The sequence below is a fragment of the Neofelis nebulosa genome, chromosome 10 (assembly GCF_028018385.1).
Source record: "Neofelis nebulosa isolate mNeoNeb1 chromosome 10, mNeoNeb1.pri, whole genome shotgun sequence".
NCBI classification, from domain to species: Eukaryota; Metazoa; Chordata; class Mammalia; order Carnivora; family Felidae; genus Neofelis; species Neofelis nebulosa.
Genome location: NC_080791.1, coordinates 87,417,298 through 87,442,144, shown reverse-complemented (window position 1 = coordinate 87,442,144; position 24,847 = coordinate 87,417,298). Strand labels below are relative to the sequence as shown.

Below are 24,847 nucleotides of genomic sequence, written 5' to 3'. Positions count from 1 at the left end.
GGGAAGAAAAAAAAAAAAAACCTCTGCATCTATAAATGTCTTACAACACAAAACACACCATGGTCAGCCTAGATGTTTGTATTTTTATACCTTTCAGTTTAAAATTAATGTTATGTTTTTAACAAATCACAAACCTCTGAAAAGGTTTTTTTTTTAAACAAAGAAAAGACACAACGAGGAAAAGATGGGAAAAGCTGACTTTACTAAAATTTAAAATTTGTATGTATTTATTCAATGATAACACAAACAAAGATAAGCCATAGAAACAGAGAAGATACTGTCAACACATGTAACTAACAAAAGATCTGAAGAAATCATATTGTGTTTGGCAAAATTCAGTAGAAAAGTGGATAAAAAATATATACAAGCAATTCACAGGTAAGGAAATGCATGCCAAAAGACTTATTAAAAAATTTTCAGCCCCATTAGTAATAAGGAAAACACTCATTAGAACTACAGTAAGATGCCATTTTATACCCATCAGACTGACAAAAAGGAGGACAATACCCAATGTTAAAAAGTTGTAGGTCAACAGAAGGTAAAGAAGTACAATCACTTTAGGGAGCAAAGCTGAAAATGGACATAGTCCATAATCTAGCAATTCTTCCAGGTATACATCCTGCCTACAGAAACTCACATAGGTACAAAAAAATTTTAAATTTAAAATTTAAAAAATTTTTAAAAACCCACAGGTAAATTAATGTTCACTGCTGTTCTGTATATTTATAGCAAACTTTTGAAAAAACCCGATTGTCAGAAAAGAATAAAGTGTGGCTTTTTCCTAAAATGCACAAAATACAATAGTGGCCTATACCACAATAATCATATATTTATATACCACAAATAAAGAGAAAACAACAATTATAAGAATGTGACATCACTGATTTTAAGATGTATCACAATTTTGAAGATGTTAAAATGTGGGAGAAATCGTGTATGTTAGAATTAATGATGCGCAGCAAAATGAATTCACTGAAAATACATATATGAACATGGATAAATCTCCACAAAAAACAAGTTGCAGAAGTACACTATCATATGTGAAAAAACTAATAACAGACAAATCTATACTGTATTTAGATATATTAATTTCGTGGGACACTTGGGTGGCTTAGTCAGTTGAGTGTCTGATTTCGGCTCAGGTCATGATCTCACGGCTCATGAGTTCAAGCCCTGCATCAAGCTCGCTGCTGTCAGCACAGAGCCTGCTTCAGATCTTTTGTCTCCCTCTCTCTCTCTCTGCCCCTTCCCCACTGGCACTCTCTCTCAAAAATAAATAAATCTTTAGATATATTAATTATGTGGTCAAAGTATAAAAACACCCACGGAAATGATAAACGTGCCAGAAAGAAAGGAAAAAGGAGAGACTTCAACTATGTGACTTTTATTTTGCACCCCGGATGGCAACTGTATAGAGTTGATTATGTTACTCCCTATACTTTCACAGCCTAAATTTACATTAATGTTTAAATGAAGAGGGAAAAAAATCTACCAGAGAATAGAATAATCTCTTCAACTGAATGTATTTTTTTTATTTTTTAAAAAAAAATTTTTTTTTAACATTTTATTTATATTTAAGACAGAGAGAGACAGAGCATGAACAGGGGAGGGTCAGAGAGAGGGAGACACAGAATCCGAAACAGGCTCCGGGCTCCGAGCTGTCAGCACAGAGCCTGACGCGGGGCTCGAACTCACGGACCGCGAGATCATGACCTGAGCCAAAGTCGGCCGCTTAACCGACTGAGCCACCCAGGCGCCCCTGAATGTATTTTTTAAAGAAAAAATATAAATAACCATTTTAGATATATTGTATTAGCATATTCAATAGCCATATCCGATTTCAGTCCTTTTTTTTTTTTTTTCCAATTTTTCTTTCAATTCAAATCAAGTAAAGCCATTTAGGAGCAGAAAGACATAGCAATGAAGAAAACATGTTTTCTCATTGATGAGCTGCTTCTAGCAAAAGGGAAACACATGTATCCACATAACTATGTCACTAACAAGGGCAGTGACCTAAGATGTACAAGATATGCAGGTAGCAAAGAAAATAGAAATGATTGAAGAATGCCCTGAAAGAGCACAAAAGGATTCACTACATTAACCTATGAACTAATTTTTTTAAGTTTATTTATTTATTTTGAGAGAAAGAGAAAACATATTGTGAAAGCAAGAACAGGGAGGAACAGAGGTGGGGGGCTGGGGGGAAAGAATCCCAAGCAGGCTCCTGGCTGTGAGCACTGAGCCAGACACAGGGCTCAATCTCAGATCTCACAAACCGTGATCTCATGACCTGAGCAGAAATCAAGAGTTGGATGCTTAATCAACTGAGCCACCCAGGCGCCCCCCACTCCCACATTAGCTAAAATTTGAAGTATCATGGGAAGAAGTCTCCTATGTATAAAAGAATATTCCATGAGATAGAAATCAAGAGCATATACCAAGTCAAAGACTAATGAAAATATGACATATTAGCTTTACTTGGCTAGAGAAAAGGACCACAAATTATGCTTGGCCAAATCCAACCCAGCCTGTTTTGTATGGTCCACGTAGTAAGAATGGTTTTTACTTGGGGCGCCTGGGTGGCGCAGTCGGTTAAGCGTCCGACTTCAGCCAGGTCACGATCTCGCGGTCCGTGAGTTCGAGCCCCGCGTCAGGCTCTGGGCTGATGGCTCGGAGCCTGGAGCCTGTTTCCGATTCTGTGTCTCCCTCTCTCTCTGCCCCTCCCCCGTTCATGCTCTGTCTCTCTCTGTCCAAAAATAAATTAAAAACGTTGAAAAAAAAAAAAATTTAAAATTTAAAAAAAAAAAAAAAAAAAGAATGGTTTTTACTTTTTAAAGGTTGTTTGAAAAAAAAAAAAAATTGTAGCAGAGACCATACACAGCTTGAAAAACTAAACTATTTGCCATCTAGCCCTTTAAAAAAGTTCACTAACCTCCACACTAGAACATAACTTGCCAGGGGAGTAGGTTGCTGGAGAAAACAATGATCCTTGAGAAGAAAGACAACTATAAAAAAAAAAAGAGCACCGATCATGAAGAACCTTGTGTTCCTTGTTAAGGAGCTATAGGGGATGGGATGCCTCTAAAGGGTTTTAAATAGAAAAGCGACATAATCATATTTGTATTTTAGAAAGATCACTCAGGCAAAGTTCTAAAGGATGAAGTGGACAGAAACAAACAACGGAAACAACAGTTGAAAGACTACTTAATAGTCCAGATAACAGCTGATCAGAGTCCCAGCAAAGACAGTACCAAGGAATGAAACGGAGTATGGATTACCAATAGGTAGCCAGGAGGAAGAACCACAAAGCTCAGTGAGGAGTGGGGAGAAACACAACCATGTTTCTGGCTTGAAAAACTGATAGCCGGGGTACCTGGTTGGCTCAGTTGGTTAAGCATCCCACTCTTGATTTTGGCTCAGGTCATGATCTCATGGTTTCATGAGTTCGAGACCCACATCAGCCTCCACCAGCAGCACAGAGCCTGCTTGGGATTTTCTCTCTCCCTCTCTCTGCCCCTCCCCCACTCACGCTGTCTCTGTCTCTCTCAAATAAATAAAACAAACTTATTTAAAAAAAAAAGATAGCCAAGTGATAACAGAAAATATTAAAAAAAAAAAAACAACACAAGAAAATTGAGAGAAAAAGTTGGATTTTAGACATGATGATTTTGAGGTGCCTTGTGATGTAGCCCAATTCCCCTAAATGCATATTCTTAAAGAAAGGCCTGCAAGTAGGTAGTTTACTTAGGAAGTTCCCACCCCAGGAGGCAGGAGTGAAGAACCCGGGAATAAGTCAGGAAAGAGAGGAAAGTAATTCATAAAATTCCCCATTTGGCAACAATCATAATTACTGATTGAAACAACAGATGCAACAGACGCAAAGATGCAAAAACTAGTGGGAGAAGGCTTTAAAGGTAACAGAATATTACTGTTGGGAGACAATTCACTGTGGTCTCTCATGTTTCTCCTGGGCTTGCAAGCAACACCACTGCCTATGTTCCAGAGTATCTTTTCAAAGGATATTTCTATATCCCTGAACATCCCTGGAAGGTAGAGATAGTATAGTGTCTTCCTCCAGGGCAAAGGGCAGGTTGCTTAATGTTCAGTATAATAAAGATAATAACTCCCTCTTGGTCAAATGTCAGGCAGGCTTCCTGCCCCTTATGAAAGATTCAAGTTTCCTAAGCCTAGAGTTCCTCTCCTGTAATGCAACTGCTTTTGTGCAGGAGTTACCTGGCTGCCCTGTTCACATCACCCTGTAGGGAATTCAGTTGAGGAAGCAGGGCAAATACTGACACAGTGACTACTGCTACTGCTATGAGTAAGAAGGTCCTTTAACTCTGACCGAACAGTCTATCTTCTGCCAGCTTCCATGGCATACTAATAATCAAAGGAAAGCTTCGATGGCATACATACTAATCAAAGGAAAGAAATCAGCAGGTGCCACCTTAATTAAGTGATCAATGTTAAAATCTGTAGTAATGGCACCTATCATGTGCCTCCTGATATGAATGTTCTAAGAGGAATACATTTTACTATGATATTTCTAAGCACAAGAAAACAAATCCAAACAGGGCCATTCTTCAAAATAACTGGCAGCATTCTACAAAAATGTCGATGTCAGAAAATAACACGAAGACTAAGAAACTTTTCAGATTACAGAAAACTAAAGAGACATAAAAACTGAATAGTCGGGGCACCTGGGTGGCTCAGTTGGTTAAGTATCTGACTTTGGCTTAGGTCATGATCTCACAGCTTGTGAGTTTGAGCCCCGCTTCCGGTTCTGTGCTGACAGTTCAGAACCTGAAGCCAGCTTTGGATTCTATGTCCCCCTCTCTCTTTGTCCCTCCCCTACTCTCTCTCAAAAAATAAATAAACATTAAAAAAAAAATGAATAGTCTTTGCTTTTAGGAAAAACATTAGGGGCGAAAAATATACATATATTAGGGGTAACGAGATATCATGACTACAACTCACAAAGTTCAGGAAAAAATACAGATAGAGAGAAAAAAGTAAATACAAATGGAATAAAATATTAATATCTGAAGAATCTAGGCGAAAGATACGTAAGAATTCTTTGTACTATTGTAATTTTTTTGTAGGTCTGAATTTTTGTTAAGTGGTAAGTTAAACAGAAAAAAAAGAATATGAATGACAGGCATAAAATAAATGTTCTTCTTGCACAAGGCTGCTCTTCAAGGGTTACTCATTTGGGAATGTACTTTTGAGTATTTTAGACATGACCCAGATCACCTAAAATCTAGAATCATCAGATACACAATGAGTCCCTGGGATCATCAGCCAACATTAAAAAAAAAAAAAGTATTCATAAGCAATGAGAAGAAATCTTTTCATTTAAAAGTATTACTTAATTCACAGTAGTTTCTGGAGCTCTTGGTCATTATGTAATTTCTTCAATGGAGACTAAAAGTAGAATTTCACTATGTGCTCCAATTAATTTGACAAAAAGGGCTTCTTATTCTTGAAAAGACAGAGAATCCTAGTACTAGTCTATACAAGGCTCTACAATAGGAATTAGAAAATAGAACCACATTAACTAGCAATATTCAGACAATAAAAAGTAGTTTCTAGTCACACGGTTTCATTTCTCAATTACTGTTTAAAGAGTGTATTTATAAAAGACAAAATAACATGTCCAACTGGAAAACAATAGATAAATACACCAGAAATTAAGTGTTCAATGTGAATAGTAAATGAGTTTAACTCTCTTCATTGGTCATTTAATAAATATCAGTATTTTAAATACCTGTATCATTAACAGGTTATTTTACCAGTATTCTGCCCAGGAAATTACTTACGCTAAAACATTTCACATAAGAAATATGTTCACATAAATGAACTTCCCCTAATGTAAAGCTTCATAAAATAAACTTGCTATCTGAGGTGCCTACAAAACATTTATCTGAAAACACTAAAGTCTTGGGTATTTTCCAGCAGTATTGTGAACAAAGCATCTAGAGAATGTGTTGACTATAACACAAATCAGCATGTTAAATAACAAGCTTCATCTGACTTAGCAAAACATTCCAACTTTTGGAACAGAAAATGACCTGTTGGACATTTCAAAGCTGCTAGAAATCACCCTGCAATACACGCCCCCCCGCCAACCTTTACTTTAGAAAAGCTGAAAAAGAGTTAATTAAAAGAATACTTAAGGACAATGCTTACTAAAGCATATAATTCTCTAGATTTTTTTAAGCTATCTAAAATCAGACCCTGGAGGTGCTTGGCTGGTTCAGTCAGCAGAGCACGGGACTCTTGATCTCGCGGTCTTGAGTTCAAGCCCCACATTAGGTATAAAACTTACTTTAAAAAAACTTTTTAAGTTAAATTTTAAGAAATAAAACAACATAAAAACACAGAAATGAAATACTGATAGAAAAATGGACCAAAGTGGGGCACCTGTGTGGCTCAGTCGGTTAAGCGTCAGACTTTGGCTCAGGTCATGATCTCACGGTTTGTGAGTTCAAGCCCCGCGTCCGGCTCTGTGCTGACAGCTCAGAGCCTGGATCCTGCTTCGGATTCTGTGTCTCCTCCTCTCTCTCTCTGTGCCTCCCATGCTCATGCTCTGTCTCTGTCTGTCAATAATAAACATTTAAAAATTTTTTCAAAAAAAGAAAAATTGACCAAAGATAAAAAGTTCACCTGAAGCACTCCCTTCCTTGAAGAAAACTTTAAGACTAACAATGCAAATCTAGTTTATAAAACTTTAGTACAAAGAAAATTTTTATTTATTTTATTTTAACATTTCTTTTTTTTTTTTTTTTTCCTTTAACTGAGAGGGTGTGAGCAGAGGAGGGGCAAAAAGAGAGGGAGAGAATCCAAAGCAGGCTCTGCACTGTCAGCATACACCCTGATGCAGGGCTCAAACCCACGAACTGGGAGACCCTGACCTGAGCCAAAGGCTGACACTCAATCAACTGAGCCACCCAGGCACCCTGAAAACTTTTATTCAAATTGGTCATTCAATATGTATCAATACCTGCATGATGGATTGCTAGAAAAAGTAAACAGCTCTATAACTTTGGGTTATGAACAACTCCCTCAATAGAAAGCCAAATGAATTATTATTTTTTTTAATGTTTATTCATTTTGAGAAAGAGAGAGATAGAACACGAGCGGGGGAGGGACAGACAAAGAGGGAGACACAGAATCTGAAGCAGGCTCAAGGCTCCTGGCTGTCAGCACAGCACCCCACACAGGGCTTGAACCCACGAACCATGAGACCATGACCTGAGCTGAAGTCAGATGCTTAACTGAATGAACCACCCAAGTGCCCCCTTTATATTTTATAGGAAATCTGTCCAAAAGAACTACCACAAAATTTTATGTTTTGTATAAAAAAGAAAAAAAATCTATGTAACTAACTTTTAGGCAAAGAGGAGTATGAAATATTAAAGACTAAAAAAAACAAAAGTCCAATGATCCTTACCAGAATACCTCCTAACCTAATGTATCTCTAAAACAACTCAAATCAACAGAGGAAGCTGAATCCTAGATTAATAATTTGATCAAATGTCCATTGCTGACAAAGCATTATAAAGGAAAAATTCAGGTGATAAAATTTTTGTAAGAAATGATGATTCAAAGTTCTAAATGAACATTTATAGAATCAGAGGACCTGTTCTACAAAACTTCTCAAAATTACAGGCTATCCTAAATAAACAACTTTGACATTTTCATTTTGTACTCATAACTGAAAGAGAACTATCACTCCAGAGTAACATATATCACAAGAATTAAAATCTAAACACCCGCGAAGAGAGAATTGTAGCTGCTCCCCCCACCACCCACACAAAAAACAGTTTTGTATTTGTAAAAGCTGAAAAGACAAATATTTACAGCAGCATAAGCTTGATTATAGTACTTTTAGTTTTGAAAAATATTTATGAACGTTTTAGGGCTTGAAACAATAAACTGGGACAAAAAAGTCAACTACTTGTTCTTTCCATATTCCTTTAAGATCCTACATGGCCCTAAGGTGACCTACACTCCTAAATTCAAAGTTGTTAGGTTTTTTTCCCTACAATTATGTTCTCTCCGTACTCATATTTTAATGGCCCGATATGCCACTTTATATGTCCTTTTTTAGAAATTTTGTGAAGTACCTTCAAAACCTTTCTAATATGGAAACACTATTTTTTAAGTTTCAAATTTTAACTGTCATATATATCTTGTGAACTGGGGTGTCTCACAATGGCTTCAGGAAATCCTGGGCTTCAGGAAACTATGGTATCTCATCAGAAACAATAGAAGGAACAGAAATGAAAATATGTTAAGAAAAATAAATACCTCTTCATTCTCATGACAAATGTGAGGAAGGGGACAAGGCAGAGATTTATAACAAGTCTCCCCAAGAACCTCAGAAAGAAACTAAAGAACAATGTAAATTCATAAAGACCTAAGGAGGAAAGAAAACAAGCTGCTGCTCAAAAGAGTACTCTCAAAGAAAGGACACTGAATTCTTAGAAATCTATTAGAACTGCTTATGTTTGGTTCTAACTCTAATCATTAACTTTTTTAAATGACACACACACTGCTGGGGCACGTGGCTGGCTCAGTTGGTAAAGCATGTGACTCTTGATCTCAGGGTTGTGAGTTCGAGCCCTATATTGAGCACAGAGATTCCTAAAAATAAAATTGGCAGGGGGTGGGGGGTACGGGCTAGGGAGCTCAGTTGGGTAAGTATCCAACTCCAGCTAAGGTCATGATCTCATGGTTCATGGTTTCAAGCCCCACATCAGACTCTGCTGATACTACAGAGCCTGCTTAGGATCCTCTCTCCCCTCTCTCTCTTCCTCCCCACTCTCTGCTCGAACAGGTGCACAATCAAAAAAAATAAAAAATAGGGGCGCCTGGGTGGCTCAGTTGGTTAAGCATCCGACTGCGGCTCAGGTCATGATCTTGCAGTTCATGGGTTCGAGCCCCACGTCAGGCTCTGTGCTGACAGCTCAGAGCCTGGAGCCTGCTTCAGATTCTGTGTCTCCCTCTCTCTCTGCCCCTCCCCCACACTTACTGTGTCTGTCTCTCTCTTTCAAAAATAAAAACATTTAAAAAATTAAAAATAAACTAAAAATAAATAAAATGACACATTATCAGGTTGCTTGTAATAAGCTTTGCACTGAAACTGTAGATTTATATGGAATTAACAAGGGTGACAAAAATATTTGTCTACTACAAGCCCCACATAAACACTGAAAAAAAAAATTTTCACATTAGTGTAAAAAGCCACACTACCATACATGATATTACAAAATTTATGTATCGGAATTACAAATATAAGAAAAATATATTCAGATCTAGCTGAAGAAACTTTTTAAATGCCATCAACATATTAGAAAGATAAAAAAGGTGATTACAAAACTTTAATTCCATTTGAAGATGCCTAAGTAAGTGACAGCTAACACATTTTAAGTTCAGAATTAAGGCCAACTATTGATATCATGGGATAAAATAAAGAAAAAGTATGTTAAATCATGACTAAAAATGGCCACACAACAGTTAACAGTTTACGATGAGAAATTTATTTTTAGATAATAACTATAAATCTCTTACTGGCCAAAAGTGACTTTGTATCATTTTTCAGGCTTTTGCATAAGAAGTTAGATAGAATCTCAAACATAAAAGTAATGATCACATATCAACTATACATGATGAATTTGCCAAAACAGTTATTTTATAACAATGTTAAAACTTAAGAGGTGCCAAGAGTGGCTCAGTCGGTTAAGCGACCGACTCTTGATTTGGCTCAGGTCATGATCTCACAGCCATGAAATGGAGCCCCATGTCAGGCTCTGCCTTTCTGTGCTGATAGCGCTGAGCTTGCTTGGGGTTCTCTCTCTCCCTATCTCTCTGCCCCTCCCCAGCCCATGTATGCACACACCTGTGCAAGCGCTCTCGCGCTCTCTCAAAGTAAACAAAAAACATCTAAAAAATGTTATTGGTTCATAGAGACCCTGCAAATTGAAAGGGTAAAAATGATCACTACACCATTACCATTACCTGGAATAAGACTGCTAGAATATGGGTAGACAAGACTAATACATGAAATTTAATATATTTTGCCTTAAAATCATGAAAACATACACACTGTTCACTCCAGGAAGAGGTGAAATTTCTGTATAAAAATCATTTTTAAATTATTCAGTTACTACAAATTACAAAATATTCAGTAAAACGAACCTATTTCCTTCTAGTCATTCCAGGGTATGTTTTATCATATGTTTCCAATCATGGTACATGTATAACTTGGTATGCCAATTTGTTCTATCTAGGATATTCTGAATAGCAGCATAATATTCTGCCATGTGTGCATACTATAATTTGTTGAACTGCTTTTCTTCCCAATTTGTTCACTATATTATATAAAGTTGTGATGAATATTTTCATATAAATAGTTTTTTTACATTCCCAATTTTCTTAGTATGGATTTCCAAAAAGGAAACTTGATAACTACTACTAAATTTTGTTTTACAACGTGCAGATTTTGTTAGGTTTTTTTAATGTATCCACCAGAAATAAATATTTTAAGATTTAAAGTTTCAACATAAACTGCAATAGAAATGAGTGAAGATAACAAAGAGGAAATACAGAAAAAGAAACAAATTTTGAAATAAGATAATTCAATCTGAGCTAGCTGTGGGGGGAAATATGGACCTCACTAGTTCAAAAGATGAGCTGAAAGCTCGGAATTAAGTAGGGTATACTATGGATGCAATCACCTGGAGGAATACATAGATTGTGAATAAAAGAAACTAGTGGAGAGCTTAGCAGAAGTAATTTCACTAGAGTGGCATGGATAGAACTATACTGCCCAGGGCTAAGAAATGAATACAAAAGCAAACAGAGGGTAAAGTACACATTTAAGAAGTTTGGAAGAAATAAAAAGGAAGCCAGGTCCACATCTGAGGAGGCACAATTGAAAGATGGCTGCTTTATGGGGCACCTTGGTGGCTCAGTTGGTTAAGTGTCTGACTTGGGGTCAAGTCATGATCTTGCAGTTCATGAGTTTGAGCCCCTCATCAGGCTATCTGCTGTCAGTGCAGAAACCGCTTCTGATCCTCTGTCCTCCCTCTCTCTATGCCACTCCCCCACCCGTTCTTTCTTTCAAAATAAATAAGTAAACTTAAAAAAAAAAAGTGCAAAATAAAAGATGGCTGCTTTAGATCTCAGGTATCTGAGAGATGCCTGGGTAGCCCAGTCGGCTGATCATCCAACTCTTAATGTCAGCTCAGGTCTTGATCTCACAGTTCGTGAAATCAAGCCCTCACGTCGGGCTCTGCATTGACAGCTCAGAGGCTGCTTGGGATTCTCTCTCTCCCTCCTTCTCTGCCCCCCCTCTCCAAAATAAATAAATAAACATTAAAAAAAAAAAAAAAAGATCTCAGATATCTGAACATTTTTAAAGGCTGAAGAAAAAAGGCCCAAGAAAGGGGGGAAGGGGAGGCTTGAAGTTATTGGACAGGCTCAAGATGCTGAAAAAAAAACATTTCCAGATGAAATCCACAATAGACAACAGGCAGGAATATTGGAGAGAAGCAGATGTTTCAGTCCTTCAGAGAGTGGTGAAAATCTATAGGGTGTACTAGTAGAAATTATATCCAGAGGTAGAGGGTTGGAAATCTGGAGGAAGTTCATACCTATTGACCTCTATGCAGGAAATAGACTCATCTGCTAGAATTAAAGAAGTGAGGGGTTGGGGCACCTGGGTGGCTCAGTCAGTTAAGCATCCAACTTCAGCTCAGGTCATGATTTGGAGGTTTGTGGGTTGGAGCCCCATGTCAGGCTCTGTGCCGACAGCTCGGAGCCTGGAGCCTGCTTCAGATTCTGTGTCTCCCTCTCTCTCTGCCCCTCCCCTGCTCACTGTGTGTGTGTGTGTGTGTGTGTGTGTCTCAAAATTAAATATTTTTTAAAATTAAAAAAAAAAAAAAAGTGAGGGGTAGAGTAGGGTTTTGAGAAGCCAAGTGTGTGGGCAGGTACCTGTAAAGCTGTTCAGTAAAGATGCTACCTTGATTAAAGGATATAGGTAAAGCAGCACATGCCTGTATTTGATTACTTTTATAATAATTATATGTTTGATTCCCCAATGTCTATTATGCAGTTTAAGGGATATAAAAACTTTTAAGACATGGTCTCTGACCTGAAGAAACAGTTCAGATACTATTTCATATTTTGAAATGTAAAAATTTCCCAAAATGTAACGTATTAGGTTACCTCCTAAGTTATAAATTGAGGCATTTTCTTCCAGTCAGATTATGAGAAACAATTTCAAGCTAGATATACCCTCAGATGTGAGATACTTAAGAGAGATTTCAGAAGTAACAGAGTAGCAACTGGATATACTTTCAGAAATGCCACACTGGGCTTAGGGCAACTCAGAAGGCAAACATTCCAACTGTTTTCTACTCAAAAGTATTGGCAAACCAATTATGTTATAGTCCCTAACAACCTAAGTGAGTTTCCACACAGAGTTCAATTTTAAATTCACAGGTATAAAATATCAAGATCGCACAAAATTGTCAAATTTCATTAAGACTATATCATATACGGGGCGCCTGGGTGGCGCAGTCGGTTAAGCGTCCGACTTCAGCCAGGTCACGATCTCGCGGTCCGTGAGTTCGAGCCCCGCGTCGGGCTCTGGGCTGATGGCTCGGAGCCTGGAGCCTGTTTCCGATTCTGTGTCTCCCTCTCTCTCTGCCCCTCCCCCGTTCATGCTCTGTCTCTCTCTGTCCCAAAAATAAAAAAAAAAAAAAAAAAAAAGACTATATCATATACAATTATAATGGGGCAATGTAATAAAATACTTGTCCTTTTTGCATGACTTGGCTTCAAGGACCCCAAGTTATATATACTTTTGATTTACATAAATTAAGAACAAGCAATAGCCCTTCTGCATAGTGACTTCAAATAAGTTACAACTAGCAACTTCAATATTCTTAAAAGTACCTTAAAATGGAATTCTATCTATACCCTGGTTTTCACCTTCTATTTTCTTTCCAATTGGCATAGGAATGAGGTTTGGAGAGCTCTGCATTCCAAATTTAGAAGGTAATAATACAGTTAGCAAAGCAAACCTATTAGAATTTTCTCAAGCAATGCAAGAACTGTGCATGTCCAAAAGGAAAAACCATGAGAAAAAGAGAACTGAATTAACCATATCTAAGAAATATGAATTTCCACTTGATTTAAATTAACATACAACCTATTTCTATAAAACCGTGAGACTACTAAACTTGTTAGACTTGACAGAAAAGCTTGTAACAAAAATTAAATTCATAGAATCTTTTTCCTATGTTCAAGTGACTTTTTCAGCTTTCAACACTACAAGGATGGCAAGTATTAATATGCAACTTTCAGAAGCTAAACCATCCCTGATTTTAAATATCATTTATTTATTAAATAAACAGGCTTAAAAAAAAAACAAAAACTTGAACATGCTATACGTGTATCATTTTTCTCAGGCAGTGTTCTCCAGCTCACATACATACGCACAAATATAAAAGAACATGTACAGTAGTAGGCTAATTTCGCCTACTATTTGCTCAAAGCAGGAACCATGTCTCCCTCTCTTCATTCATAGCACAGTATCCTGCACTTAGTGGACACCCAAATATATATCAGATAAAACAGTTTTCACTCACATATTTTATCACTGTTTTACCTGACACAAAATTTCATTTATTTGTGGTATCTGTGATCCAGCTACAAAAAAATATTTTAAGCATAGTAACCAGATTAAAAACCTAATATTTTTGAACCCAATACTATTCTTATCTAACTTAAAACACAAAACTACAGTTAATATACTGCAGAGATACTGGTACTGCCTCCACTGAAACTGATTACGAATTGGTCCAAAACATGGATTTGAGAAGGTAGTGAAATGTAACATCATAGCTATAAACTATATAGCACATAACCAGCAGTTTTCATTATGATTTTGCCACTTTATGCTATTTAATCTTAATATAAGTTATCACAAATAACATATTTAAAGCCCTCCAAAGTATTAATTTAAATCATACCTTAGAAGAAATGTCTCTAGAAAGTCAGGTTCAATTTTCAATATGTTATCACTCTATCTAACTTATTAACTATTTAAAACCGTACATTATATATCTAAAGTCGTATAGTTTACCAAACCTACAAGGCTCTTGTTGTATTATTAAACAGATAGCACTCAGTCAAAATATACGCAAATGATATCTTCAAGCCCTTTAAATAACCACTTTACAGGGTATGAAACATTTTCTAACCAAGTTTTTTCTGCAAATGTTTCAAAGCTTACTATTTCATATTTTTTAAAAATGCTAAGATATTGTATTTAATTTATGAATAATACACAACAAAGTAGAGGGAAGCTAAAGAACTGACATTAACATAAACATTTTTAGTAAGTCATATGCTTTTATTTTTCAATTTCTAAAATGGAATACAGATCTCCAACTTAAAACGGGATCACATCCTGATAAACCCATCATAAACTGAAAATACCAAATAGAAAATGCATTTAATACACCTAACCTACCAAACATCATAGCTTAGCCTCGTCCACCTTAAACATACTCAAACACATTAGCCTACACTTGGGCAAAATCATCTAACACAAAGCCTATTTTATAATAAAGTGTTGAATATCTCAAGTAATGTACTGAATAGTGAAAGTGAAAAACAGAATAGTTGTCGTGGTACAGAATGGTTTTAAGTATATCACTGTTGACCCTCATGATTGTCAGCTGTCTGGGAGCTGTGACTGCCTCTGCCCAGCATTACAGGAAGAGTATCAGACCCCATGTTGCTAGCTTGGAAAAAGATCAAAATTCAAAATTCCAAGTACACAAATGTGTATACACATGTGTTTACACCATAGTAAAGTCAAGAAATCATAAGTCAAACCATGGTAAACAGTAACTGGGTAGTCATATGCAGCCAAGTTTTATAGTTTCTATCAAATTTTAAAGGCAACGTTCTTGGTAAGCCATATGCAATCAAATGTAATTTATAAAAACTACACAATTCTAAAGGTGGAGGTAATGACTCATTCTGCTCATCTAATTACTTCAAAAATCTATCAAATCTAAACATTTTTTTCAAATTAGAAAAGATGCTCCAGCATGAATGATTACGTAAAATAAAAAAAAATTAAAAAATTATCTGACTACCTCTGACAATCCTTTATTTACAATGTGACCAAGAATTAGCCTTTCACAATTTCGATCCTTACCTAAAGTACAGCTCAAAGGTACAAACTACTGTATTTCTCTTTATTATTCTTCTCTAAATCTTTTAGATTTCTTTTAGGTATGATCTTTTTAAGGGAAAAAAAAGACACTGCAACAAAAAAAAAATGAAAAGTACATCTGGAAATCTAATCTTTAAAAGAAGAGATGTTAATCTCAGAAAGTAAACATGGACTGAGTGACAGCAGAGAAGTCGGGTTTTAATTCAACTTGAAAAACCTCCATTCATTTATTATATGCACCTTAGTTTTATTTTCAAGTATCTCTAAAAACTAAAAAAAAAAAAAAAAAAGGTTATTCCTATAAATCAAACTCATTTTAATAGCAATTAATATGTTCTATGCTCTTCACACTTCTGGTTTCAAATTAGGCATATAATGTAAAATTTTTGTAACTGTACAGAACGTTTATCTTTCCTAAATTCTACATTAAGCAAAGTTCTTTGGATTGAAAAGACAAAAGACAAAAAGAAAGGAAGGTAAGGGCAGGGAGTGGGTTTTAAAAACCAGTCAAGGATGATAAACAGGGATTATTTCATAAATCCGATCTTTTAACAGGTGCCACCGTATATTCCTAATCTTTCCCCCAAGCTACCCCATATTTCACTGATTTCATAACTAAGTGAACTCTGATCTCTAGCAACTTGAACATTTAAGTCAAAACAGATTTCTAAGTTTCAGAAATTTAATTAAATGAGCCTCTTCCTCCAACTAGGGCCCAGCTTCCCCTACCTTACCTGCCCACTACCTTCCCTCCCATTCACTCTTCCCCAGCAAGGAAAGATTCTGTCTTAGAAAACTGAAGATATTGTTTGGGTCAAAGTAACAAAATACACTGAAGGTAAAACATAGTGTCCTTGGCTTGTTTCAGTTCAAAGATTTTCTGTTGGAAAAAAGATAGCTTTCTAAAGTACAAACTTGGCATTCAATACAAAATACAAAAGATAAAATAAATCAGTTTACTGACTTAACTGTCATCAAACCACAAATACCACCCTAAAAATACAGTATTTCCAATACTCGACCAGTTATTTTTTTTTTTAATTTCCACACAAACCCAAGTCCTAAGAGCCTCCAGCTCCCCGGCATAACAATGTGTGCTCAGAATCCAGACAATATGTTGCCTTTTGTGTAATGACATATGGCCCAAGTATCAACAGAGGCGAGCAGCCTGATCTGCCAAATAGGTCAAGGTCTAATATGACAAACATTTAGGTAAAATTTGTAACACATACCTTCCAAATATCTATTCTAGCTTGGTCCTAACAGTGATTAAGATAAGATCCAAAAAAACAGTTATGACAAAGCTACAGAAGCAGCATACTAATATCGTTTCTCTCTAAATCACTTTTTTTTTTCCTTCCCCAAATCACTCTTAATTCAACCAAAAAAAGTAGGCTGTATTTCCGTAGGTCAGCCACATAAGTCCTCTGGCTACCCTGAAAATCGACATGGATTCAAAACTTCCACTCCAAACATGTATCACTATTCAACTTCTGTTAAGTGCTTGAAGATACTAATCAAGTTGTTTTTTAAGCAGCTGGACCCAGAACTAGTAACGACATTTAAAATAATTCCTTTAGACTTACATTTGTATTATATAGAAAGGACTACCTAAACAAAGTTTTCAGCAAGTTGTCTGAGCGGGGTGTGGGTCAGGGACACCTTTAAAAAGTAATAAAACTTACTGACAGACTCCTCCACGTTAACGAAATTCTAGCAGTTTGTCTCACAAATAACTTCCAAGTTAAACATACCACACTTTAAGTCTCAACTTCAGACATTAGAAAATTAGGACAGCAGCAAACCCAGAAATTTTTACATGAACATTTCTTTTGGCAGCAACAATATAATCATATAGCAAGTTACTCTGTGTCCTCTAATAGTTGAGAGACAAGAATAACTCTGGAGGGATATTTTAAATACCGAAAACTTTAAAGTTCTTTAGAACACACTTAAATCCAAATATTGCAAAGACATCTTTATCTCTAAACTCAAACATAAATGGAATGCAATGGAAACTACATTATTCATGCCTTTTAACTACCAATGACACAATTCTAACGTACCATATGACCACCTTCGGCGAACTGCCGCAGAGAACATAGAAATCTAACTTCAAGTTACCAAAATAAGTCATTCTAACACTCAAATGGAAAATAACATGCAACCCAGTATTCCATTCAATGCATGTGAAACAGGTTTAGGAAACAGTTTTTCAGCATTCTGAAATTTATATTTTTCCCCTACCTATACATACCTTCAGTGTTCATTTATCAAATATTTAAAACAAAAGCTCAATCAAAAAGCTCATTTGACAGCTGTTGCTATTTTAAGTTGCAAGGGGGAAAAAAAAAGGCTTTCAAAATTTTGCAATAAACAAATACTTAAGTGCCCTGCCATACTGGCTACAGCAGCCTAACCTCTGTAATTTGCACCTTATTTTATGGTGCTCCATGACAGCACATCCAAAAAATTAAAACAGTATGATCTGAAGCTTCTTTTCAAGCATGTTTACAAGAAGAATTATCTCATAAAAACTGTCCACTTTTATGTGACTCTAAAACTCCATGCCCAGAAGCCAATGACTGGTTTATAAGCAAGATAATGACTAGTTCAATGGAAAAGGTATTATGACAATAAACTAAGACTGGCTCACCATGTTATGATCTGCTTGCCTAATATGTGTTTAGCTACTGTAGTCAGCAATGTCCAAATATAAATTTGAAACATTTAATGACTGGTTCTGTTCTAGATTTCAAGCTCATCTTACCTTTTTAAAACATAGTTTTAATCTAAGGCTCTCCACAAAAAAAAAAAAAAAAAAAAGTCTTTTTTAGAAAATATATTCCCTAAAGTAGAAAAAAAAAAAAATTCAGGTCCAAATTAAATTATTTAATTTTATGATAAGTGCAAAAAAAAAAAAAAAAAAAAACCCGCAATGAAATGTCCAAATTCTAAAATATTTCAGCACCCCTCCACCTTAACACAAATTAAAAGCAAGTAGTTTCAAAAATAAAAGAAAAATAAACCTCAAACAGGTTGAGCATTATATTTTGTAAATAAGAGTTGTCTACACTTCATGAATGGGCCCCTAAATATACCAAGAAAACCTTATTTTAAAAAGTACTTTATTTGGTTGGTTACACTTCAATTACTGTTCAGTGGCATGTAACCAATAAAACTATAAAAACTACTTTTTAAAGGTCAGCCTTATTTTGTTTACTTAAATACTAAGTTTAATCATGACCTATCAAAACCTTATCATGGCTCACTGTATAAAATTAGCACTGCACTTGCAAACATAAGCAGAATCTAGACTTATCAAACATATGGTGAGGCCTGCCCAGCTTCTGAAAAATTAAATGAGAATGTAGGATTAAAATGTTTTAGCTGGGTAACAAAGCCCACCGATCCAGCTCAAAAGTTTTCATCAAAAATTTTATCAAAAGGGGTACCTCTTCAAAATTAAGGCACCAAGAAATTAAAACTTTGAAATAAAGTGAAATGATGTGAACATTAAGTAATTCCACGCCACAGAAGCACTTCCAAGCAAATACCTAAAACGGGAGGGACGGGGGAGGCGGGGGAGAATCAACTGATCTCCAAACTACTAGAAGGTACACAGAAGCACAAGCAACCCCAGGCTGGTGAACCAGCTAACTTTCCCGGCCCGGTACCAGGGAGACAATCTAACAAAGTCGACAATAGAACCAACCACGAGCTTTCCCTGTAAACTGGACCGATAATCTGAAAAACTTCACTCTTGCTAATAGAAGCTCCTTATAATTAGAAGCAGCGACCTGACAGGTGGAAAAATCAATTCTAACAGGGCAGCAAGAGGTTGTGAAAACACAGTTCAAGGACTGAACGTGTTATGACTACTCTGTAACAGGTCCAAGGTAATTTACGCACACACCCTTTCGCGCAATTCCTCAAGCCGAGATAAGATTGGGCAACAGGCTTAGCTGAGAGCCACATACCATTTTAAAACAGCCGTCTCTCTTCCGACAGGAAAACAGACATTCCCATCCGAAGTCTTTCCGCGAGTTCGCGAAGGGAAGCGGGCGGCCGCCACCGTAACGAGAGAAGCGTGCAACAGCCCCGTCGCGCGGCCGCCACGCCTTCCTCCGGCCGCGGCAGGGGACGCGGAGCGGCGGGTCACATTTCTCCTCCCCAACAATCACACGCACTCACGTCTCCTGAGTTGACACCCTCTAAACCGGCCGCTCGGCGACGCTGGTGACTGGGCCACAAAGCCAGGGACGCAGCCATCGGCTGGGGCGCTCAAGTTGCGTGCGTGCGTGCGCGTGTTTGTGTTTGTTCCCCTTAATGAAAGACAAGAGGTCTCCGTAGTTACGGCCTAGGGTTGCGGTGGGGAAAGAGGCCCCCTGTGGGACTAAACAAAACTTCGGTTGCTGGGAACAGCGGTTGCGCAACCCTGGCAGAGGAAAGGCCGGGGCCGCCCAGCCCGGCCCCAGCGCGGCTTCCCGGAGGCTGCGCCACCGCGCGCACCAGGCACGCGCGGCCCCCGCGTCCGGCGGCCTCGAGCCGCAGGCGGCCCCCGGACTCGCCGCTCGGCGGGGGCCGGGGCGGAAACGCAGAGCACCGGAGCGCAGGGGAGGCGGTCGGGGATGCAGGGCGCGCGACGGCTGCGGGCCTCTGCAGCGGTGTAGGGCCCGGCCGGAGTCCAGCCGGGTGCCCGGAGGCCCCGCGAGAGGAGCTACTCCCCCCACCCTGGGGTGGGGGCGCCCCTCGCCCTGTTCCCTTACCTTCCTAGAGGCCTGCGCTCTCCCCTCTTCGGGCGGCCGCAGCCCTGAGCATGTCCGGGGTGGGGTGCGGGGCCGTGCCGGGGACAGGGAGCCAGGCGCTTCAGCAGGCGGCACCACCCAGCCCGGGCTCAGCCCCTCTCCGCGGCCGCTGCCATCTTGTCCTGGCGGCTGAGAGGAAACGGCGAAACACCCTCCCCCGACCGCTGCCGCTGCTGCTGCTACTGCTGCTCTGACTGCTGAGCGCCGGGCCCGTCTCCCTCATCTTCCTTCCCGGGGATTTGGGGTGGGGACCGCAGGGCTGGGGCGAGGGGTGGCGAGAGGCCGGCCGGCCGGCCTCCGACTGCTGGGGCCTACGGGCGGCGCGGGGTGCGGGGCCCGCGGCGGCGGGGGCCCATTCCTGACGCCCCTGCCGCGAGAGGAGGAGAAGGAGACAGCCAGGAGACGCGGCGACGCCGGGGCCCGCGGCTCGGTCTCGTCAGGCCGCCGCGCTGCCGACAGTCGTCACGGAGGCAGCTGCCGCTGGCCGCCCCAGTCTCGGGCCCCTCCTCCGCGCCCGCCGGCCTCGGCCGCCGCCTCCGCAGCGCCACCGCCCGCCGGGCCGCGCTGCGCGCCGAGCCCGGGCGGCCCCGCTAGCCTCCGGCCCCGGCGCCTCCGCGAAGCCCCTCCCCGGGGCCCGCCCGCAGCCGCGCCCTTGTAGCTCCGAGCCCGCCTGGCGGCCGGCGTGGACCGGACCCGGGGCTCCCTCCCGCCAGCCCGCCCGCCCGCCGCCGCCGCAGCATCCGTCAGCGCCCCCTCTGCCGTTCTGAACCTCGCACTAGGCCCGCTTTGACAAAAATACACAGTTAAAAAAAGATCCTAACCCCCACCCACCCACCCGAAGAAAGGATTAAAATGAGGAAGCAGGATTTTACAGGCCTTTCGAGATGCCGTAATCACAGTTTCCCCTTCCTCCAATTTAGGATCTGTTTCTTGGTGGCTTGGTTTTTGTTTGTTTGTTTGTTTGTTTGTTTGTTTGTTTGTTTGTTCTTAAGGGTTCCAAAAATAAGGAAAGGGGAAATGCTTGATCGAGTGAACAGTCCCAATCTAAAACAGGTCTCTCCGTCTCCCCCTTCCCAAAGAGTCAAGAGAATTGTAAAGTCGGATTGAAGTAAAGGCCTTCCTGCAAATGTTCCAAGAGCATCTCTCAGGCCCCAACCGCTGTCATCGTGAAGTATACCCACCTCTGTGTTGATAACTCCATCAAGTTAGTTCCTCTCCCAGAGACTAGTTACCTCCCTCCTGGAGACTAGGAAATCAACAGAATGGCCCATCTCAAGCAACGTAATCATAGAATTAAAGAATTTTAGAGATGAAAGAAACTTAGAGATCCTTGGTCCAAACTCTTAAGCTAGGACAGGGCTTCAAAGAAGCTGAAGAGACCTGCCCAAGGTTATACAGCAAAGCCTCGGTCTGCACGCCGTCTCTCCCCTTCTTTGCGCGAAGGAACAACTGACTTTCTAGTACCTATCATTCAGAGTTAATTTTGCTTAATACTTCTTTCCTTTTGTTCTTAATTTTTGATTTTTTTGGAAACTGAACACCTTTCTCCAAGAAAGCGTCCTTTGTTCCTTTCGTAAGTCCCTCACTAGGAGGTTTGACTGTACCATCCATGTATTTTTACTCAGACATTTTCTATTGCAGTAACTGGGACAGGCAGGGCAAAGGGAGTGGCAAATTGCTGCATATTTAATACTACACATTTATCCCCTGCTGCTTTTCAAACTGGGAGAGGAGTATTTTTGAGGATTCCTTTTAAAAAGAGAAAAGGATAGTATGCCTGAGGCAGTTGGAAGTTATTTTCAAATGAGGGTTGTTTTCTTCAAGTTAGGGAGGATAACCAGTGAGGCTTCCAAAACAGAAAAACAAAACAATGACTGTCTCTCAGAGAGATAGCAACATATTAGCCATTCCTTTTTACTTAGTATTTAGTTACTTTTGACTTTAAAAAAAAAAAAAGCAATAGTTAAAAGAACCAAAAAAGGATAAAAACACTGCTGGCAGGAGAAAGTTACAATAATAAAAATCTCAGTGAAAGAAGGGAACTATTCCACTAGAACTTCAAATTTCCAGAATTTTTGCAAAACATTTCTCTGGATGACTTCTAATAGGAGGTTTCAATTCTCCCTACTTGTGGCATTACTACCTTTATGGACAAGCGGGGAAAAAGGAGGATTTTGTTTGGGCTTTTTTTCCCCTTTCTATCCCTGACATTGGTATTCACCACACTGCAAGTTCCAGGAGAGAATTCTATTTTTTCTTTTTTAACAATTGCATTGCCAGTACTTACAGTGCCTGATTTATAGTTGTCTTTAGTAAATGCTGCTAAATAAGTCAATGAACACTGTTCATTCAAGTACTCCTCCACTTTATACCTACTGTCTCCTAACTTAATCCCTTTACTTGCAATCTCTTCCCTCTCCAATCCATTCTGAACACCATCTAGATAATTTTTCAAAGCCCCTGACTTAGCCACTTTATGAAGTTTGTAAGAAAAAAATGGAAAATTTCCAGTGTTCTTTTCAAAAATGAAGACTACTGGGGCACCTGGGTAGTTCAGTGGTAAGTGGTCTGACTTTGTTCAGGTCATGATCTCACAGTTCGTGGGTTTGAGCCCCACCTCACGTTGGGCTCTGCACTGACAATGGAGAGCCTTCTTGGATTGTCTCTCTCACTCTCTCTCTCTCTCTTCCCCTGCCTAGCTTGTGCTCTCTCTCTCTCTCTCAAAATAAATATACTTTTTTAAAAAACGCAGACTACTAAATTATATGTGAAAAACTTAACTGTGTGTAAAAAGATGGTACCAAATAATTCAATAATATTTGCATTCAGAAATACGACTTGAATACTATGTACTGGGCACTGTGCTATCATCTGAGGATACAATGAAAAGGTAGACACCCTGTGAGTTTATACTCTCTCTAGAAAGTTGGCTATTATACAAATAACTAATTTAATATTAATAAACATTATTTAAAAAAAGTATACATCCTGCAATGAGAGGATAGACCCTAATCAATTTTTTTTTAATGTTTATTTTTGAAAGAGAGAGAGACAGAGCATGGGCAGGGGAGGGGCAGAGAGAGAGGGAGACACAGAATCCGAAACAGGCTCCAAGCTCTGAGCATCAGCACAGAGCTCGACTTGGGGCTTGAACTCACAAACTGTGAGATCATGACCTGAGCCAAAGTCAGACGCGTAACCCACTGAGCCACCCAGGTGCCTCTAGACACCTGAGAGGGTAGGGAAACCATAAAAAAAAAAACCTCATTCGTTTCTTTCTCTCCTACTAAACACTTCCTGAGGAAGAATCTCCTGACCTCTCTAAGCCAAATCCTGATACATCCTTCATGTGTAGCATTTTTCTCATTTGCCATTTTATGTTTATTTTCTGTTTGATTGATGTCTACCTCTTCCGCCAATCTGAAAGCTCTGCAAAAGTAGAAAGCCCGTCTTTTTGTACACCATTTTTTCCCAGCTCCAACACAGTGGTGCATAGCAGATGGTCCACAGGACCAGCTAGATTCAGGGCTGCAAAAGGAAAAGGTGGGGCACCTTGTTTAAAATCATGAAGGATTTCAAGATGGTAAGAGCAGAGCATTGAGCCCATCGTGGAGACCCCTGAAACACTGGGCTGTGTGCAACTACTCGAGATGAATGAGTGAATGAAAGTAGAGATCTGACAGATGTGGTGAAAGTAGCCCAGAACACACTTAAGACCAGAGAAAAGACATATGCAAAAGTCACATAGAAAAAGGCAATAGAGAGTGGAAATTTTGAGAAACCGTTTTGAGTGAGAGTGAGAGGATAAATCCAAGCAGATGAGGGTAGAGGAAGAAAGAAACCTAGTCTACCTGCAAAGAATAAGAATAAAAGGAATAAATAAGAGTACAAATAAAAAATAAGAATAAAAAGAATAAGAGGACCTTATTCTAAGGAGGGCCACAACATGATACAAAAAACAAACCAACCAACCAAAAAAACAGCTATTGGCTTCAGGTGTGGGAACCATCTATTTTTCTTCTTTGCACTTTTCTGTGTTTTTAAATTTTTCCTTCTAGTAACTTCCAGTTTCATTCAGAGTAGAAGCTAAAAACCTGACAAAAGACCTAAAATGGTCTCTAAGACCCTAGGTAGACCTGGTCCACAAAAGGCCTTCTACTTTTTTGTGTCCTTACTGTACATTCTTCTTCAAAGACTCCAGTCATTTTTCCTCCTCAGGACCTTACTCAAATGTTACCTTGTCAGTGAAGACTTCCTTGGTGATAACCACCTATACATATACAAACTCCCTGGGTTGGTTTGTTTCTTTAAGTTTTTTAATTTGTTTTTTTAGTAATCTCTACACCCAATGTGAGGCTCAAACTCACAACCCTGAGATCAAGAGTCACATGCTCTTCTGACTGAGCCAGCCAAGTGCCCCAAACTCCCTGTTTTTATTTTTATCCTTAGTACTTACCACCATCCATGGTGTAGATTTTTCTGTCCCCTTCTCACCATTTCTTCCTCAAAGGTAAGCTCCCTGGCAGCAGAATTTTTGGTCTATTTTGTTGGCTGCTCCATACCCAGAGGGTGGATCACTCATTGCCTGGTGTACAAAGGAACTCAATAAATACTTTGAACAACTCAGAGGTTAGGGGTGCTAACCCCCCCAATCCGTGCAATCAAAAATCTGCATATAATTTTTGATTCACCCAAAACTTAATTACTAACAGCCTACTGTTGACCAGAAGCCTTACTGATAACACCCTCAATTAACACATATTTTGTATGTTATACG

General features: G+C 39.2%; 1 protein-coding gene across 5 annotated transcripts in view; it reads right to left on the bottom strand.

The window, feature by feature from the left end:
- HIPK3 (homeodomain interacting protein kinase 3) overlaps window positions 1-20,212 on the bottom strand; it is a 92,326-nt gene extending 72,114 nt beyond the window's left edge. For 4 of the 5 annotated variants that reach the window (XM_058688583.1, XM_058688586.1, XM_058688585.1 and 1 more), the window contains exon 1: window positions 20,032-20,212. The gene's annotated coding sequence lies outside the window, so the exon portion shown is untranslated. Of the gene's footprint in view, window positions 1-19,242; window positions 19,436-20,031 lie in introns of those variants that run through there. The other variant, XM_058688584.1, reaches the window with a different exon arrangement.
- Window positions 20,213-24,847: the final 4,635 nt, after the last annotated feature.